The sequence below is a fragment of the Panthera tigris genome, chromosome D4 (genome assembly GCF_018350195.1).
Source record: "Panthera tigris isolate Pti1 chromosome D4, P.tigris_Pti1_mat1.1, whole genome shotgun sequence".
Lineage (NCBI taxonomy): Eukaryota > Metazoa > Chordata > Mammalia > Carnivora > Felidae > Panthera > Panthera tigris.
The window spans coordinates 46,033,464-46,055,154 of NC_056672.1; the positions used below are offsets into that span (position 1 = coordinate 46,033,464).

A 21,691-nucleotide genomic window follows, 5' to 3' on the forward strand; every position below is an offset into this window, starting at 1 on the left:
AGCTGTCAGCCCAGAGCCTAATGTGGGGCTCGATCTCACCAAATGAGAAAACAACCTGAGCCAAAATCAAGAGTCAGACACTTAACTGACTGAGCCAACCGGGTACCCCTGAAAGTTGTTCCTTTTTAATTTTTATAGTAGTTGGCTTCCTGAGAATGTTGGATAGATTATTTTTGTTCTTTTGCATTGCTTTCCATTTTATAGTATTTATTTTTCTGGTTATGAAAGTAATTCATGTTCCTTATAAAAATGTTGGAAAATCAATCATAACTTCATGACCCAGTGATGACCGTTCAATATCCTGGAATATTTCCTGCAGTCTTTGGTGTGGCTATTGTAACCTACTTTTTACAATTTACATTTTATTTTATGCATTTCCCAAGCCATTGAGCAACAATTATTATTTTTAAAAATCTTTGTGTGACTCTATGACTACTCCATGGCATAAGTCCCTAAAATGGAATTACTGTGTTCAGGAGTATGAATACTTGTAAGCTTTTTAGTATCTATTGCTTAATTATCCCTCAGAAATTATTTTCCTTTTCCAGAAAATGAGCACTTATTTTAATTCAACTTCATTAGCATGAAACACTAAAATGCAATCTTTTTGATAAATTGATGTATGAAATACTACATCTGTTTTCTTTTTTTCTTTTAACTTTCTGTGAGAATGAATTATGTTTTGGTGTTTTTTGAAATATTTTTTCAAATGTTTATATCCATAACTGTAAGTTTTTGCCTATTATAATGTGTGACCAACTTTCTCTTTCAGGTCTCATCTCACTGAGTTGTTAATATTTTGTCTATAGTGAAGATATAAACATTTTGTGTGTCTTATGTTGGTAAATATTTTTCTTTTTCTTCTAATTTCATTTGTTTTTTCCTAAAGAACTTTTACATTTTTACAGTCAAGCCTATCAATGGCTTTTATTGTTATTTCTTTCAAAGATTTTACTTAGTCTTTCCCATTCTCAAATAGTAAATATATACTCAAATTTACCTCATGTTGATTTATGATTTTTAAAAATACTTTATCCTTCATTCTCTCTGAATTAACTTTAGGAGTATGGTGTGATGAAAAGCACAAACAGGACTTTTGCCAATTATTTCATTTTCATATCATATTAAGGGATAAACTTTCCTTTCCTTATTAATTTTTTTGATAGTAACTTTATCACATACTAAACTTCTTTATCACACAATAAGCTTTTTTTTTTTTTCACACACTAAACTTTTATCTCCACTTTGGCCTATAAATGGTGCATTGATTTACAAGTAAATGGGCTGTCTACTATTCTCTTTCCTTGATAGATTGTCCTTCATTACTTTGAACATGGTAGTCAGTGAAAATGTGTTGTGTGAAATAAGCGATTAATGAGTCATTAATATACCTGAGAAGGTATTAACTTTAAGTTAAATAAATGTCTGCTATGACTGTTTTAAATATTTAACTTTGGGGAAAAAAAAGGTGCTGAGCCTGATGGGTTTTTTAATGACCCTGCCATCTTATGATTCTTTCATGTAACTAACTTCCATAGTTATTTACTAAATCGGAGCACCAAGCTAGATTCTCACGGTCCCCAGGATCAAGATTAACATTTGGATCTAAGGCATTTTAATTCATCATCCAAAGCAATTGTGACGCAGGCTGGTATTTCTGAAACCCTCGTAACGGGCAGACATCTTTTGCAAAAAGATCTTTGAAGATTGCATTGTGTCTTATCAGTTCAGCAGGATATCCATATATACCAACTAGTTCTGGACTAGCTCAACAAAATTCTCCTAAGAATTTGCCTCTGGGGCTTCTTTCTTAGCGCCCCCCCACCCCGTCCCGCGCGCGCGCGCGCACTCGCGCGCGCGCCCCCCCCCGCAGCGATCCAACTTGACCGTAAACTACATCCCCGCAGGGACGCGATCTTCTGCTTTTGCAGCCTCCCGCAGTATTGCATTCACTCTCCAGATGTTGGCTTCTTGAATGAGCCCGCACCTTGCTGCGCTCCTCCTCCCACCCGAGCAGCGGAGCGGATCTCCAGCCTTCCGGCCACCTCCTACCTCCTCCCAGTCTCCAGGAGGCCGCGGCGTCCCTGGCACTGTGTGGCTGCGCGTCCGCGCCGGCTCGGCCTCTGGGCTTGCGGGTCTGGCCCGGGGCCGGACGCAACACACGGTTCCGGACACAACACACGGTTCCGGGCAAGGGGCACAGAGGATAGATGCCCCTCCCCACTTCCTCCCCTTTCTCTCCGTCTCCCTTTGCAGCCTAGTAAGAACGGATGAAGACAGTATTTTTATTCCGTTACTTCATTAAGTAACGTCTCTGCTTCTCACGGAAAGACCTCGGTGTCTGGCCTTCAGTTCCCTTGAAAGAAAACCCGGGGCTGAAGTAGATGGGGCTTTTCAAACGGATTGAGTCCCTGGGAATGAAAAAGGTGCCTCAGGGGGCGCTGTTTAAAGTGAACTAAACAAGCAAAACCAAAACAACAAAACACTCTCCCCTTCCCCCCAAAAACATAACCACCACTCCCCCCCCCACACACACACAGCCGTAACAAAAACTCCTTGTAAAATCGTTGAAGCAGACAATCTTTCAGTATGTTTTCAGCGCTAACGCGCCATGCTTTAAGAATTTTTGTTCATTTCCTTTACAATACATCACTTGCCTTTGTTTTCATCTGTAATGTTTTTCAAAAATAGGCAATTTTACCTCAACAATTCCTTTATATACATTTAATAACTTGTGTACATTATATCCATGAGCTGATTAAAGCAGCTTACATAAAAAACCAGCATTACACAAATTCTGTTCCAGAGAAAATTCTGGAACCTAGACCAAAGATTAGAGTTTTAGTCCCAGGTGTGCCACTGTTTTGTTTAGTCTTGGGCAATTCGCTTCGCCTCACTTTTGATCTCTGAAGAATGAACTAGTAGACCTGAATGAAATCCAGGTGTCTTTCCTGTTTTGAGTTTTCAGGACACCCACGCTGACTGGCTGGCGAACTGACTGTAGTCAGATCCCAGGTAGACTATAGGTTTAACTGCCTGGGATGGTGTCTTGGGTCCGTCCCAATTAGGGGTTTCCCCCCTTGAGGCTTTGGCCACTCCTTTCTTCATTGGCCTTATCAGTAGGAAGCAGGCTGAGTCATTTGCTGACGAGTTAGGGCTGCTTCCTGATGCCATCTGAACCTAAGTCCCATGAAGGAACCCAAGGTCACACCTCATTAAAAGAAGAACACGCTAAGACCATGTTTATGGTAAGCCACTCTTTACAATCGGCTAGTCTGCTAAGTCTGCTATTACTGGGAACAAAACTGTAGGTTTAGTGCCAAAAAGTTAAATCAAGTGAAATAGGATGCAAAACAGGAGGTCGCCTGGAGTGAACAAAGGTGTACAACTCTCCTTATATGGTCAACTGTCTTAGATGAAAAAAAAAATGTTCACTTAGTAATTCTCAAGGAGGTTAGAAGAAGCATTAATGACAAACCTTTGGGTTAACTCGTAGATCAGAGATCTTCCTGAATAACTTCTATCTAATCTAGGAAAAGTTTGTTGAAGCAAAAGATAGATGTATTTTCCACATTAAGACTACTCTATTTACAAGTTAATTTCCTAAATAGTTTCTTTGGTGACGTAGATATAGACAGAGTTTTATGTCTTCTAGCATTCTGACATTTTTGCTATCCCCAAACCCAGTAAACTCATATCAACAGCTTATTTCTGTTTCAAATGATAAAATAAGGTTCTTTAAGGATTTTAATAAGTTATTTGCCAAAGTACTCTAGGAATTTGATTTGATTTTAAAGTATTAAAGGTTAAAGGTCTTTATATACCTTTCAAAAAAACATGGAGAGCATTTGGAGATCTTTAATCATTAGTAATGGCTATTCATTTTAAAAGTTAATTAAAAAGTTTTAGTTTGAGCAGTTAAATGAAGTCTGGTGTCAAGGAAACTAGGATTTTTGTTTCCCTTATTGAGGAATGGTATTTGAGATTAATATCTGGGCACTAGGGGTGTTCATTACTACTATGATAGCCTTTAAGCCATTTTGTGAATAGAATTCTATTGTCACGCATCTATATGTATACACACACCATACATATACACATATATAAATTATGAAAATACAGGCTATATGTAAATACATATGCACATACATAAGTACATATATATGTGGACATACACATGCACATAGAAACATATATATACATATATACATATGTATGTATATATGTAGACATATATATGTATATATGTAGACATATATACATATGTATGTATGTATGTGTGTGTGTGTGTGTGTGTGTATATATATATATATATATATATATATATATATATATATGAAATCTTGGGCACCTGAGTGGCTCAGTCGGTTGAGCATCTGACTCTTGATTTTGGATCGGGTCCTGATCCCAGGGTTGTGAGATTGAGCCCCCTGTTGGGCTCTGTGCTGAGTGTGGAGCCTGCTTGAGATTTTCTCTCTCACACGTTGCCTTCCCCAGCTTGTGCACATGTGCATGTGCTCTTTCTCTCTCTCCCTCAAAGTAAAACAATTAAAAACAAAAAAAGATATCTGGAGTCCACACTGATACTACCAATTCAGTTGCATCCTCCAGGGTTTTTGCCTTCCTTGTTTCATATCAGTTTGCCCATTCTTCCCAGTGACAAAACCATGGTTCTCAACAATCTTGATGCATTACTTTATTCTCTAAATCCTAAAATACATATAAAATAATTCCAGGACCTTTTTGCCTGTGCAATTAGAAAACAAACCTGTTAATAAGAATTTAGAATGTGTTTGCTGTTCTCCACGCCCTACTTTATGCTGGGCCCAAGGCCAAGAGTCAGATACTGTGGTCATTAGGGACTTGGGCTAGTTCTTTCACTGCTGTTCCATCCCTGTAATATTATGGGCCTTTTTGTTTTGGAAATAACATTGGATTCATTTGTTTCACTTTGCTTTGTTAGTTTTTCTTTTTTATCCCCTTTTTATATTTATGTTTATTCTTTGAGCATGTAATTACATGATTTCAAGTCATAACTATAAAAATAGGAATTCTCAGGGAAATGTCACTGCCTTGCATATTCCTTCTACCCGGTTCCCTACTCTTTGTAGGTAACCATGTGCATTGTTTTCAGGTTTCTCGTTTATTGTTTTTTTTTTTTTTTGTAAAGATATGCAGGTATATGTATAACTCGTTACACAAAAGGTAGTATAATATATATGATGTTATGCATTGTGTTGTTGGTCACTTCACGACGTCTTTGGGAAGTTGTTTCAAATCAGTTCATAGTGATATTCCTCATTCTCTTTTATAATTGCATGGAAGTTAGAAAGCAGCAATCAGCTAGAGATTCAGAGAGAGAGAGGCACAGAGAGACGGGGGGTGGGGGAGGCTACTGCTGGATGATGTATTTGATAGGGAAAGATGAGTAAGAAACATTTTTTGGGAAATTTTTCCCTGGGTTGTGAGGTATAAATCCTTGCATTTTCCAACCCTTGAGAAAACTTCAGAGAAGGCCACTTTTCACGTATATTGGGCATGTCACTTTGCTGAAGTAGAATTTAAAGTGTAACAAGAAGGTGCCGCCTGGGTGGCTCAGTCAGATGAGAGGTCCACTCTTGATTTCAGCTCAGGTCACGATCCAGGGGTCACAGGATCAGGCCCTGCTGAGTGTGGTGCCTGCTTAAGACTGACTCACTCTCTCTCTCTCTCTCTCTCTCTCTCCCCCCCCTTTGCCTCTCTCTAAAATAAAACAACAAACAAATAACAAAAATATACCTTGAAAGTGTAACAAGAACGTTGATTTTATTTTAGTTACAGGGAAAAAAATCAATGATATCATACAGTGGATCATTTAAAAGTCCTGTTTCAACTGTGGCTAATGATATAAATCTTTCCAGGTGTGGCTGGGATGTATGAAAAGAAACAGTAGATGTCCAAATCCCCGTCATCTGGGGATTTGAAGCCTCGTCCTAGATAGGGAGATTTCTCACTCAAGGCGGTGGCAACTGTACAATTAGTGTGGAGAGCACAGCCACAGAATCATCATGGCATAAACATTTCAGTGACAGCCTGGAATCCGGAGGGTTAGATCCTGACGTCAGAGCTGGGTTATTGTGCCAGAATCTGAGAACTAGAGATGAAAGGCCCAAACATCTCAAGAGTAAACAGGGAGGGACTTGGGATGATCTTCCAGCTAGAACAAGTGCGGCTGTTCCCAGCTTCTTTTGAAGTTCTGGCCGGGGTGTGGTGGGTCAGCTGAGTGTAATGAACCCGAGGCACAAACGTGTAGACATCCGAGGACTAAGAGAGAATGCCATACAAAAGGTCCAGAGAGGGAGTTAAAGTGAGTAAAATTATCAGTGTGAAGGGAAAATATTTGAATTTCATTTCTGTATTTTGGAAAAAGATCTAAGACAATGTGATCACGTAGCCTTTTATTTATTTATTTATTTATTTATTTATTTATTTATTTAATTTTTCATGCAGCCTTTTAAACACAGCACGGAATACCAAACTCAGACAAACATCTCAAGACTAATTGCATTTTAAACATCGGGTAGTAAATGTAAGCAATTTGCTTCCTCAAGAGGTTGAAAGTATGCCCGGTTTCCAGCAAAAATTTTTAGATGAGTGAATTGGAAATAACTAGGAAAGTAGAGGCATTGAAATGACTTTTTTTTTTTCTGTAAGACAGGAGGTAAGAGTTTATAGCTTGATAGATTGCAAAACACATCTTCTACTTCTTCTTTCTCTCTTTACTCTTTTCCTCTTTCACTATTAAATTTGTGACAAACATCTATATAAAAACTTGGAAGCTGGGGTTCCTGGTGGCTCAGACGGTTCAGTGTCCGGCTCTTGATTTCGGCTCAGTTTGTGATCTTGTGGTTTCGTGAGGCACGTCGGGCTCTGTGCTGACAGTGCAGAACCTGCTTGGGATTCTCTCTCTCTCTCTGCCCCTCCCCCACCTCTCTCTCTCTCTCTCGAAATAAGTAAATAAACTTAAAAAAAGAAGCAGAGAATACAATAATAGTTTCTAGGGGCTGGGGGCTGGGGAAAAGGAGGAGTGATTGTTCCAAGTTTCAGTTATGTCGCACATAAGTTACAGAGATCTGCTGTAGAACACAGTACCTGTAGTTAACAAAATGATACACAATGATCGCACGCTTCAAAATTTGTTAAGAGAGCACACACACCTCATGGTAGGTGTTCTGACTACAAAAAAAAAAAAAAAAAAAAAAAAAAATCAAACCAAACCAAAACAAACCAAAAACAAAGAAAAACCCAAAGGAACACAAGGAAACTAGGAGGTGTTGAAGGTGTTAATTATGGTGAGGATACCACGAGGTGTTTACATCTGCCTGAACTCATCAAATTGTACATTCAACATGTGCAGTTCTTTGTATATCAATTGTACCTAATAAAGCTGTTAAAAGTAACAATGAAAACATAAGGCTCATTGATATAAGTGTACAGAAATAAACATGCCCCCATATATGGGCTGGACACCTCCCCTAGCACATTGCTAATTTCAATGATTGTATCTTTCATTTCTAGGAGTTTTACTTTTAAACAAATCTGCCTGGCCATTTTTATAAATCTCATTCCCTTTTATGTATTTTTGTACTAATTTCTTTCTTTGAAATATTTATTAGACTTAATACTTTCGACTACTTGTTAACATTTATTATTTCTATGGATTTTTCATCCGTAGTGGCTGGTTTTGTTGTGTGTAGACACCATGTGCCTTGCCACCTTATCTGTGGAAATGCTTCGAAGATGGAGTTTAAAGAGCTGTCCTGTAGAAAGAATTTATATTTACTGCTGTCAGGTGCTGGTGGGGTAGGGAGTGGGCCACAGGACAGAGGCACCAGCAAACCAAGAATCTTTTCATCTAAATTTTCACCTTTTTATTTTTTATTTTTTAAGGTTTACACAGGTACTGAGACCAGAAGGTCCTAAATCTGTGTGAATGCAGAATTATGGCTAGTAGCTTTCTGGATATTTATTCTCCAACCAGATCTAAGGATGAGACAAGGAAGTAGCTCCATGCCCCTTTGAAAGTGTGATCTTTGGGGAATCCAAGCTTTAGGGTTTTTTCCCCCATCTTTTTGGTACCCTGATCCTGGGTCCGATGTGAGTAGTGTGGCAGGTGCCCAGGAGAGGACTGTTGTCTCAAGCACTTGCTTATCTCTCTGCATGTGTGTTTTCTCGTTGTTTCTGGCCTTTGGGGATTTCCCTGATACGCTTGCATGTTTAGCCATGCATTACATTAAAAGCAACTACTTTATATGTTACTTTTGTGTGTGTGTGTGTGTGTGAATGGGGGGTATTCTCTCCTGGGAGGATTTCTTTGGACACCTAAGGCATTGTATTGTCAGATTCAGTTCTGATTGATTTTCTACCTTGTTTCATCTTTACAAGAATACCACAAAATAGCTATTATGTCCCCCTTTATTATAAATATAGAAAAGGGAATCAGCAAAAGCAGCTGATTGCTTGCTGAAGATTATACACGTCAGCAGCACAACTGGGGTTTAATACTGTGCCTGCCAGGCCACGAAAGCTCTTTCCTGCCCTGGATTTTTACTGCCCTGGATTTTTTTTTCCTGGGCCCTGATATAGCATTATATCATGCACATTATACCAGAGATTTTTGCCTGTTTCACCCCCTCGTGCACACCTCCATATAAAGCAGAGCCGGCACATAGGAGAAGGTCGATAAGTACTCATCAGATCAACAAATAAGGGGCTTTTTATGCTACCATATAAGCATCATGATAATTCTGTGGCTGTGTAATGTATCATTGCATTGATTAATTGGGGCAGTGTATTTTTAACTAATATACTGTAACAGCAGTCGTGTAAGTGCAAAAATCCTCAGAAACTGGTCAATTATTTTATTTTCTGGTGCTGTTTCTGTCCCATGGTGCCCCAGTCCTTTTCAGTGCTTTTACTGTTTCTTTTTTCTTCTTTTCTTTTCTTTTCTTTTCTTTTCTTTTCTTTTCTTTTCTTTTCTTTTCTTTTCTCTTCTTTTCTTTTCTTTTCTCTTTTCTTTTCTTTTCCTCTTTCTCTTTCTTTCTTTCTTTCTTTCTTTCTTTCTTTCTTTCTTTCTTTCTTTCTTTCTTTTTCTTTCTTTCAACAAGTCACATCTCAGGAGATGTCTGCATTTCAACTGTGTGCATGGAGCGGGTGCACACCCTGTTCCTGGTTGTGAGAGCTCTGGAGATACTTTCCCTTTCATCTACGAACTGTTCTTCTCAGAGATTAGTCACGACAGCAACGTGATCTTAGGCATTTCTTCTGCTGTGCAGCTGACTGTGAAGCCAAGTAAAAGGGCAAACTATTTATAAATCAAGCGGTTACAGGTGCAGAGAATAGATAAGAGTTTAGCTTTGTCCAGGTTGGGAGACCATTCTTGCTAAATTTCCTTGTTTAGGGTATGCGAGGGCAGACTCAAATTTAGAGTCAGGGTTAGGGTTTTTTCAAAGAGCCTGTACCAGAGCTGAACTTACTCCCACCTAAGATGCTTGCAAAGTCTGCCAGTGTCAGAGTGTCTATTGTTGGTTGATTTTCTTTTCATTTAACAACTGTTTACTAAGTAGCTGCTATAAGCTAACACCATGACAGGAGGTGATAAATTTGGCAAGGAAAACAACAAATTCAGTAATATATAAGAATACTTTCTCTGGCTTACAAATGTGAAAAGAGCTAGGTGTGCACCCAGAAGAGAGCCGTTCCCTCTCCAGTGGCCAAGTGTGGCTCCACAGACCTGCCTTCTACTTGAGACAGCCCTTGCTTTCCCCAGTTATCCCCAAATGGCCTTGCCAGACTCAATCTTTCTCAACATTTTTCTCTTTCTCCATCCTTTTCCCACCCAATTTGGATTTGTAGCTGTTACTTATTAACAGGTATTATTAATGTTTATAATATAATATTACTAATTATCATCTACAATTAAGCCTCATTGATTTCAGGGTGCCTGGCTGACTCAGTTGGTACAGCATCTGACTCTTGATCTCAGGGTCGTTAGATCAAGCCCTGCATTGGGCAGGAAGCCTACTTAAAAAAAAAAGTCGTTGATTTCTTCAGGAAGGGGAGGGACAGCTCTGGGTCTATCTCCTCCTCACTCCTTGGTGACTGTCTTAATTTAAGTCATTCCACACACATGCACCTGGGAAACATCTTTCCCAGTTTTGTCCCTGAAATTCTCTCTTTTCTATTTTGTTTAAGTCCCCCCAATTTTTTGAGGCCCACCTACTTTTTCTTATTGGTTTGTTTATATATATATATATATATATATATACACACACACACATTGTACTTTTGCCTATCATGGCCTTTCTTGCCTCTCGAATTATAGAAATGTAGAATATGCCAGTCCTGGGTAAATTAGCTTTGTTTGGCCACATGTCCAGTACTTTTATCATAAATAACTTTGGTATGTTTTTTTTTTAACAGTGTGTGTTGAAAATTCCTTTTCCCAATTTACTCTTTCGGGTTCAAGGCTTAGGTGTTATGTCTCTTTTTCCACTGTATACAGAATTGGGCTCCAGAGGCTCCTTTTTAGACTTAAGATGTTAATTCACACAAAAATCATACAAAGTGCTTATGTTCATAGAATAAATGTTGATTTGCCACAGGTTTAGTCTTTCTTTTTTCTTTCCTTTTTCATTTGCTTTTCCTGATTTCTCGCAATCCCATACCCATCCGTTCTTTATTTCTGTGACCAAAAAAAATCCAAAATATGTATGTTCCTGGCACATGGCAGGCACAGTGTGTACACAAACAAATAGGACAAGGAATTTACCATGGAAAATGGGTGAACATATGGTTTGAAATATCAAGAAATAAGAGCTGACTCTTTGCTATTTTTGTCCAATACGTATTTCATGTTGGGTTCGACTCTTTGAACCATCTATTACTTTGGGAGAAATTTGTTACGGATTTAGATTTTCTGCCTTGGAAGCCATAAGCTCCTGTGACAGACGTGTTGAATTTTGTATAAAGCTCGAGTAAGACACAGTATCTGTACTGAGGCTTACTGCTGTGCATTTGAGAAAATTGGTTTTTCAGTAAAGAAGCAACCTCCTGTCACCCTGACCCCAGGCAATGGGTTTTCAGATGTATTTAGGAAATCTGGTAATCCTTGCTGCCTCTTATCTCTGAGAGTGACTGAATTGAGTGGAATGAATATTTATTGAGAGCCCACAAAGAGGAGCCTCCCAGCCTCTGCATTAAGTTTGACACAGAGGTCGGCAGTAACAGGGCAAGGGCAGGGGCGGGCGGGGGCGGGGGGAGCCATCAGAAGAGGCAGGAGTAAACTCTCGGAGGCAAGAGAATTCAGGAGTCTGTGGGGTCTATTTCAGGGTATAGTGGGAAAGCAAGTTGGTGGACTATTTCTGAAAGGGCTTGGAATACTTGGCTGGAAGTGGCAAGTTACATATGACCAACACAATTAGGCCTTGGCTTTCCACCCAGCAATGAGTCAGTGTCAGGTGAGGCTCTGACGTACTGAGGACGCTGTGCCAGCAAACACGTGCAACGCTGAAGCCCAGTCTCCATCTGATCTTTGGGTCCCATGTGACTGGGAGGGAGGAGCCTGAACTGTGATGCTCCCTGAAGTCTTCAAGCACAGTTCTGTTCAGCAGGTTTTTTCCTGGGAGGTGTGAGGAGCTGTGAGGGTCCATACCTGTGCAGGCCCCCATCCCGCATCACAAAACGTTCCTTCTCATGTTTTTATGGTGCTTCAAGAGACAAATGGAGTACAAAGGTCATGCAGATATTTTTTTTTTTCTCTCTCTCACTTTTGGAAATGACGTCTATGAGGGTAGGAAGTATGGTTTCTCAGGTCCTTTGACCTCTTGGTTTCAATTCAGGATTGAAATCACTTGCAGAATTTTAAAACAATTCAAAGACAAAGTATAGTCTATTGCTTAGAAAACAAATGATGAGTTTAGGAGAAATTCTTTATTGATTCCATGGTCCCATTTTAAACCTTTTGTTAAGGTGCTAGCAGTTATAGGCATATAGCTCTCGGAGGTCATCAATGGCTGTGCCTGGGTCAGTGATTTTCAAATCAGGGACTAATTGGGTGGGAGTAGGGATAAAGTGGTGTCAACGAGGGCATACTAATTGTGTCAATTTAGACACAATAAATCCTAAAATAATTTAGGACACCATAAATCCTTTAATTCATGTCTTGCCCATTCTTTTAACAGATACATCTTAACCATCTATTATGGGTACGAATTATTGTCAAGAGATGGAGAAGTATATAGTCTTGTGTGCCTCTTTGTCACGTGTCAATACTGGTAAGTTTCAAATTCTTTCTTTCTCTGAGATTGAAAGGTTTTCTCCTGTTTCTCTTCTACACATCTCCTTAAAATGAGAGTCTCTGTGTCCTTTGAGTATGTAATAAGCAAAGGAAAGTATATTTCTGACGCTTAACTATTGCAGAACAGTTTTGAACAAACTACTCAGGTAAAGTACCATAACAAATCATGCATATAAATAGAACAAAGTCTATTTATGAAACATGTCTCATACTTGTTTCCGTGTAGTATGTGTAACAAGGCAGAAGCTGTCCCCATTTTATAGATGGCGACTCAGAGATCGAGTAGCTTGTCTATAGCTTGTTAAATGGCAAAGCCTAGACTGGAAAGGGGAGTCTGATGTTTTTCCCATTGCCTTATACTTCCTCCACAAATGTCAAGGGCAACTGGATACTGGCATTCTTTTCAAAGTCCGATCAAAATGACTCTAGAACAATTGTGGCTGTTGTTTGAAATATTAAGTTGTTTTTTGGTATCCTTTCCAGATAAGAGAAGGGAAATATGACACCTAAACGTGGTTAAAGAAGACACATACCTTAATCTGAAAAGACATCTGTACGTATTCCGATGACCTTGTAAATTGCATTAAATAAATTTTTGAGTTGTTTATTTTATTTTTTTTAGGTTTGGGTTGCTTTTATGGATATAGCTTTTTCAAGCCTGCCATTGTGGACGTGTATTTTACTCTAAAATCTGTTTTTAGAAGAACTAGAACTTTTCCATATCGGTGTAGTAGTATTTATTGATTAGTCAGTACATGCCAGGCACTATTACATGTTACATTCTTAGGCTGTCCTAACAACCCTGTGAGAAAAATACTATTATTATTTTAATATTAATATAATAATTTTAATAGTTTAATATTATTTAATAATAATACCCTTCTTATTTTCATTATATTTTAATAAACTTTACTATTACTTTAATATTTAAATATTATTTTAACATTTAATAGATGAGAAGATCGAGGCACAGAAGAATTAAGTGACTTGCCCAAGGTTATACAGCTCGCAAGAATGAAAACTGGGGCTTGAATTTGGGCTGACTGGATTCAAAGCCCGTTGTTACCCACAGCATTTATAGGGCTTTTCCTTGGCATTGCTGTGAGGAGTGAGCGGCTGTTCATAGGGCACTTCGTAGCTTTGGTCTTCAGATTCTTTATTTGTGAAAAGAGATGGCACTAGATAATTTATTTATTGGGCTACTTAGCAGTAGTCCTTATTTAGGGATGTTCCTTATTTAATCCTCACTGTATGGACCTAGAATTCTAACCTTAAATATGGACAGTATTACCATTCTCTTCATTTTACATACGGGGAAATTAGGACTTAGGCCAAGTACCTGCAAAATGTGGCCTAGGTGGCGAAAGAACTGATTCCAACTCAAGATTCTAATCAATATACGTAACTGCCTTTCCCTTTTAAGGACTTGGGTGCCTTAAAATTCCATACCTTGAATCCTGGCTTTTTATTTCAAAGACATAATAATAATATGTTTGTTTCATAAAGCCACGGATTTATAGCTCTTCCAAGAAGTGACCTTAGTCTACAAATGGCTGCCAATGTTTGAGAACCATTGACATAGATAATAGCAGTCTTAACAATGAAACATTGTGCTATTAATATTATATTATTATTTTTTTGAGGAGTCACATGCGTAGCAAACAGGATGTAACCGGACATGTTAGGCAAGCTGTTGCTAACTCAGAAGACTAAAGGGGATTAAATTCTCATTATTACTCACAGTTAGTCCCCAAATATCTGTGTATGTTCAGTTTCTACAGTTTGGCAGGAAGTTTTAGAGAACCAAACAGCATGCCCTTCCGCCCCTGGCATATTCATAAGCTATTTTGGGGTGAGTCATCGGAATTCTGTGGTTTGTATATCCTGAAGGGAGAGAAGAGACCCTGTATGGTTAGCATTTATTTGAAACAGTTAGTTGGGGAAAAAAATTCTTTGATAAAAGGTCAGCATTAGGTAAGCGATGCCTCCGGAAGGATCTCTCCGTTGTTGTAAAGATTCAGCTCATATTTACGTCTCTGGGAATATCACACAAACTTAAATATTCACACTGTGCGTATTTGCAGCTAGTGCACACAGAAGCCTGGGTCTGGAGTTTAGTTAGGGGTAATTAACGGAGAATTCACAACTTGAATTGTAAACTCAGGCCAAATGACTCTTCTGTCCTTAGAATCCCTGCTCCCTGACGTCAAAGTAATGCTCAGAGTTGGATAGTGTTGTAGGTACATGAAAACAGAGAGGCCAAGCCAAACCTCTAAGGTCTGTCTGATATGACCAATATTATAATTGTGGATCATGATTTTTTTTTAAACCACGTGAATTTTGTGAATCACCTAATTTAATCATGGCATCTAACTGCTGGTGGATTCTGTAAATATCTTTGTGTATCCACCATGCAAAACATTCTTTTAAAAAATTGTGGATTATGATTAAGTCACTTAAAGCAGTAAAAAATAAGTGGGTAAGAGTTAATTTTTCTCCTTGTAGCTACAAAGGAGCCTGAGGGGGAATTACAGTCTTTAAAAAATATTTTTCTTGTCTCATCAGGAAAAGTAACTGATCATTATTGGAAGAAGGAAGAAAATACAGGTTAGTTGGGTACTCATGGTAGGACTCCCAAAAGTCTCATAGGGGCGCCTGGCTGGCTCAGTTCGAAGAGCATGAGACTCTTAATCTTGGGTTGTGAGTTCCAGCCCCATGTTGGGCATGAAGTCTGCTGGAAAAAAAAAAATCTCATAAAGACTGTTTAGACCTGAGGAGAGTGTTACTTCCAGAATTGAAGTAAGCCTATGGTCTACAGCGCCAGTAGTCCCTATGACAGGGTTACCAAGGAAAGGAAGCGGTGACATTCGATGCTTGTGTTCGGTTACCCATGTGATTATGACCACCAGATGGGTGACTGTAGACATGGTGGACAACTTGGAACAGCCCTCATATTGGGCAAGTTAAAATATTGCCCTGTTTTCTGAAGAATAGAGAGACTACTGTTTGGTCCTTAAAATGGTTTTAGATGGAAATATAAATAGAGGATTACATAGCACTGGAATACATAATGAGTAAAAAGCTCTCTTTAGTTTTCTCTCAGTTTTCTGATTATGTCAAGTAGGAAGTTTTAGTTCCACATTAGTAAGATTTAAGTTCTCCTCGGAGCAGGCGACCGCCTCTCTTTCCCTAGGCTTGAATAACTACTTATTCATAACCCTTCTTTGCACAGTTACGTCTTATTTATTGCAAGTGAAACAGATTTTCTATTTACATGGAGTAGACATTTTTAAAATATGTATCCATATAAAAAGTGAGGTGATTGGAAAAAACATTAACTAAAGAATAATGCAAGTGGTTAGCTGAATAGGCAATGGGGGCTCATCGGAAGAGGTACCCAGCACATGAAACTTTTTAACTTTGGTAATTAAGAGGCAGATGGTTTTACAAATGAAAACAGAAACCTTAGTTTGCTTAGGTCCTCACTACTTGTCCTTCTCAGAGAATAGTCCACAGACCAGCGATGGTCAGTGAACTTTTGTCCACCTGGAAGGAAAGAAGTCCCGAAACTGCAAGTAATGACTTAGAAACTTTTATAGCTTATCGCCATTGTGTTGGCATTCAATCACACGAAATATTTTTCTAGTAACTTATTTGTATTGTATAGTATTTTACTTAAGCCCTAGTCTGGAATTGAGCAGAAAGGAAACATGATAAGTTTGGGAAGCACTGATGTAGAGTGTGTGTTTAGAACGAAAACATGACTAAGGAAAGTGGCAGTTTGATACTAAACAGTTATGATAAAGGAATATGTGCTGGTTTAAAGTACATGGTCTAAATGGAATCTAGAAGAATGAGAGTAAAGAGGCTAAGTCCATACGTAAGGAGCGGGACTGTCTCAATCCTTTCATATCCACAGGATCCAGCACAGTGTCTGGCGTGTAGTAAGCACTCTATACATATTTTGGGACGGATGAATGAATGAATGAATGAGTAAATGAGGTGTTTGGCAGGTGGATCTAATGCCATTACCAGAAAGTATGCTCTATTACAGTGCAGGAGGGGTCCATTATGCTTTTCCAGGCATCTCAAAACACTATTCAGCTCTCTTTGTTCTGATTATATAAAAAGCAAGTCACCTTCTAAGTATTAATTAGGTTATCAATGTACCCTGACTCTAAGAAGCCTTAATGTAAAATATTTTTTAATTTCAGGACATATACCACAACAGGAAGGGTAGGTTGGGTTGTGTTCAGTAATACCCCCAATGTCTCAGGGGCTTAGCCCAACAATTATTTCTTTCTTTCTCACACACACGCCCAACAAAGGTTGACACAGGGCCTTCCTTGCTCCTTGTAGTCCTTTCTGTGCATCCATAATAACCATAGCGGGCAAATAACATCCTGCTTCTTCGAGCTTCAGCCTGGAAATGACACATTTCACTTCTATTTATATTTTCTTGGCTAAACTAAAGAGCATGTCTAATATCAATGGTGGTGGGAGGGAAGATAATCCTACCATGTATCAGGAAAGTGAAAAGCAGGAAACATTTTGTGGAGAGTGTTGCCATATGCGCTCAGCTATTGTGAATGATATCCACAAGGGTTATTCCCTCTTTGGTTGATCTTCCGTGACTGCACCATCAGCACTGAGTTTCTGCCCTTTCAGATCTCTGGACTGAATCTTGAATGTGGTGACCCCGAGAATGCAGGGCTGTTTGTAACCTTTTGCTGCAGCCATCAGCTCACCTACTTTAGTTACTCTGTTTTTTCTGTAATATTAATAGTGACCTCTGCCAGAGAATACCAACTCCTTGGGTTCAAATTCTTTCTCCACTGACCGAACTTTCCTGTTGAATATGTCTTTCCATAAGAAGGCAGGCGATTGGCCTTAGACCTTGGTCAGGGAGTATTCTTCCAGCGAAATTTTAAAATGACTGTAAATATCAACATAAATATTCTTCTGTGGGATTGTTAGGCTGAGTCAGCTTCCAGGAGGTTGATCAATCCCAAGAAAATCAAGTGTATCAAGTTTCTAGATCTACAAACAAGAATGATGGTAGGTCCTAGGTCCCTAGTGATCTGCAGATTCTTTCTTTCTCTTTCTCTTTCTCTTTCTTTTCTTTTCTTTTTTCTTTTCTTTTCTTTCTTTCTTTCTTTTTCTTTCTTTCTTTCTTTCTTTCTTTCTTTCTTTCTTTCTCTTTCCTTTCCTTTCCTTCCCTTCTCTTCAACTCCCTTCCCTTCCTTCCCTTCTTTCCCTTCCCTTCCTTTCCCTTCCCTTCTTCCCTTCCTTTCTTCCTTCCTTCCTTCCTTCCATCTGTTTACCTAGCTATCTACTCTATCTGTATTTAGATTGGGCTAGAAAGGATATTTCTCAGATGCATGAAAACTTTTACTGTCTAAGGGAATAGAAAACATCTTCTTCCCTTAAAATATATTTACATAATTTACTTGCAAATTTACCAGGAAAGAAAGGATCTGCTTTTAAAAAGTGGCCCTTTTGCAGCTATTGCTAGCATTATTTGGACTTCTGAAATTAGTGGAACCCGAATCAGGAATGGTGAAATTTGACAGCATGCTTGAAAAGCCCATGGTTTTCAGAATTGTAAATAAAAATATCAATATCTGCCTCTGTCTACAGACGGATGACAGAGGGAGGTAGAGGTCTGAGACTTCTAAATGTGATCAGAAGAAACAGTCAAATATTACTGAGCTTCTTTCTCCAAAGCTGTTTTGACCAGACCTTCCCCTCAGCTGCCTGTACTGAATGCATGAATAGAATCGCTTCCAGATCTTTACAACATTGTGCTGGTGAATACAGACTAATTACCCAGTTGAATGGTAAGGAAGGAGGGATCTTTTATTACTCCTCAGTCAGCTGTTGCACATCTAGACATGTAGCTAATAATTTATTAGCCTCTAATTTTGGAGACTGGCTCTAGATGATAAGCCTCATAAAAAGCTAACAAGGAGATGCTCTTGATAAGATGGTAAATCATTAAATAGAGAAATGACCAGTTGATTTATGATTTACTGGAATACTTTAGACTGCGAAAGATAAACCTCCATTTCTGTTTTGCAAGTGATATCCCTGCTATCCTTAAAAAAAATTAAGCTTGGATTACAGAATGCAAAAAAAAAAAAGGCACATTTCCAGCCAATTTCAGACATCTTCAGCTAGAATAAATGCTCATTACTCGGTCCTATTTCCTCTCCTGAGCACATAGGTAGTTGGTTCAGAAATATTTATGCCAGTGTCTCCTTGGGAACTGATAAAAATGGTAGAATTTATGAAGATAAGTACACAGGGACAATGTGGAGATTTAACTGAATGTAACATTTTCATGCCGTTTCACTCACTATGATATATGATTCACCTTCTGAAACAATAGCATTTTTATGTGTGTAGTTGTATCCAGGTGAAAATAGATTGTTCCTAATGTTTTCCTTTATTTTATAACTAATATTTTTTTTGTTTTTAAAAACAGATTTCATGAAAATAGCTGCTTCAACCTGTTATGGTCATTACAAAAATTACACGCATTGTACAATGGAATATTATTCGGCCCTTACAAAGAAAGAAATCCTGCCATTTGTGACAAATGGGTAAATCTGGAGAACATTATGCTAAATGCGGAAACATAAATACTGTATGATCTCACTTATATGTAGAATCTAAAATAGTTGAACCCATAGAAACACTGAGCAGAACGGTGATTGCCACGTAATTGGGGGCAAAGGGGATAGAGGAAATGGGAGACAATTTGGTTAAATGTTACAAAGTTTCAGGTATGCAAGAATAAGTTCTGGAGATCTAAGGTACAGCACAGTGACTATAGTTAACAATACTTCATTGTGTACTTTTATACCTATAATTTGCTAGGAGGGTAGATAAGTGTTCATCACAAATTAAAAAGAAGGTACCAAATTAATTTGTTTAATTTAAACAAATTAAAAGTAATATGTTAATTACTTGATTGTGGTGATCATTTCACAATGTATATGTATATTAAAACATCAAGTTGTGCACCTTACATATATACAATTTTGACTTGTCAATTACGTCTCTGTAAAACTGAAGAGGAAAAAATAATCTAACTAATCTTCCTGCAAGCTGACTTTTTAAAGAACTCAGCTAGGGACATCTCGCAATATAACAACATCTAGGGGACTTTTTTAAATAAACATTTTTTAAATTTAAATTTTAGGTAGCCATCATACAGTGCAATATTGGTTTCAGGAGTAGAATTCAGTGATTCGTCACCTACATACAACACCCAGTGCTCATCACAACAGGTGTCTCCTTAATACCTTAATACCCATCACCCATCTAGCCCATCTCCCACCCACCTCCTTCTATCAACCCTTAGTTTGTTTTCTATTGTTGAGTCTCTTGTGGTTTATTTCCCTCTCCCCTCTTCTCCCACCACATTTACATATGTTCATCTATTTTGTTTCTTAAGTTCTGCATATGAGTGAAATCATGTGGTATTTGTCTTTCTCTGTTCGACTTATCTTATTTAGCACAATACCTTCTAGCGCCATCCACCTTGTTGCAAATGGCAAGATTTTATTCTTTTTGATGACTGAGTAATATTCCAGTATATATATATATATATATATATATATATATATATATATACACACACCCCACATCTTCTTTATCCATTCATCAGTCAATATACATATATACATTTAGGCTCTCTTTATAATTTGGCTATTGTTGATAATGTTATGAACATAGGGGTGCACATACCCCTTCAAATCTGTATTTTTGTATATTTTGGGTAAATACCTAATAGTGTAATTGCTGGATCATAGGGTAGTTCTATTTTTAGTTTTTTGAGGAACCTCCATACTGTTCTCTAAAGGGGCTACACCAATGTGCATTCCCACCAACAGTGCAAGAGGGTTCCTCTTTCTCCACATCCTTGCCAACCCTTTTTGTTTCTTGTGTTGTTAATTTTAGCCATTCTGACAGGTGTGAGAGGAAAATTTTTTTAAAATTACCTCAGAAAAATGCAGGCAGCAACAAGAATGTAATAAACAGTTACATGCAATATTTTTTAACTTTTATGACTCAAATCCATTCAGATATTTATTTGACAATTACTGATGAGGTCCCTGCTAAATTCTAGAATGTAAAGTTATTAAACACACATAGCTTTTGTCTTTATCAGAGTTGCAGTCTAGTATTAACTTTATTCTAATTTTCATTATGATTTTTCTTAATCTTTTGATTGTTTAATAAATTATGTTTATGACTTTTCCCAAATCTATTTTCTTGTAATATTTGTTTTTACTTATTCCAAATATAATTGCATTGAACAAATAGAATATGGTTTGAAGTATACTGACTGAAATTTACTGAAAATCTTTTTATGGTATGATATGTGGTCAGCTTTCATCAATGTTCCACGTATGCTTGAAAAGAATATGTTCTCTGATCATAATGTGTGCAGGGCTTAATTTGTCCCCATTACATAAATTATTAATTGTGTTTGTTCAAATATTCTTTATTCCCATGATTATAATAGTTTGCTTTATCTATTAATTGTGTAGAAGGTGTGTTAAAATTCCCCCCAATTATGGTGCATTTGTCAACTTCCCCTTGCAACTTCGTTAACTTTTTGGCTTTGTATGTTATGAGGCCATGTTAATAGCTACATACAGGTTCATAATTTTTATATCATTCTGACTAACTGAACTAGTCAAACTCTAGGTGACTGCAGCATTGGCTGACAGCAAGACTGAAACCTCCTGTGAGACCCTGAACTCCTGTGAGATGCTGAACTACTCAGGTGAGCAGCTCTCAGATTCCTGACACCAAAACTGAAACTTCCCTCTGAAACCATGAGAAACAACTGTTTGTTGTTTTTGCTTTTTTATTTTTTAAAGTTTATTTATTTATTTTGAGAAGGACAGAGACAGCTTGAGTTGGGAGGCAGAGAGGGAGAGAGAGAGAGAATCCCAACCAGGTTCTGTGCTGTGAACGCAGAGCCCAATGTGGGGCTTGAACTCACAAAACTGTGAGATCATGACCTGAGCTGAAACCAAGAGTTGGTTGGTTAACCAACTGAGCCACCCAGGCACCCCTGTTTGTTGTTTTTAAGCAGCTGAATTTTAGGGTAATTTGTTACACGGTTATTGATAACTAACACAATCCAATTTTCTTTATTTTCTCTTTCTGGAACTCGAATTGGACAACTGTTAGCCTTTTTTTTCATTCTATCCTCCACATCTCTTAACATATATTTTCCAACTTTCTGTCTCTCTGTGAAGTATTAAGCATAATTTACTGAAATCCAGCTTCTAGTTTACCAGTTCTTTGGCTTATTCTCATCTGCTATTTAAA

General features: G+C 38.0%; 1 long non-coding RNA gene across 1 annotated transcript; it reads left to right on the forward strand.

The window, feature by feature from the left end:
• Nucleotides 1-2,643: 2,643 nt before the first annotated feature.
• LOC102958247 lies at nucleotides 2,644-21,159 on the forward strand. Its single transcript, XR_001512032.2, has 6 exons — nucleotides 2,644-3,248; nucleotides 12,222-12,314; nucleotides 12,821-12,890; nucleotides 14,903-14,944; nucleotides 17,978-18,177; nucleotides 21,059-21,159. It is a non-coding gene; the product is annotated as an uncharacterized LOC102958247 (long non-coding RNA).
• Nucleotides 21,160-21,691: the final 532 nt, after the last annotated feature.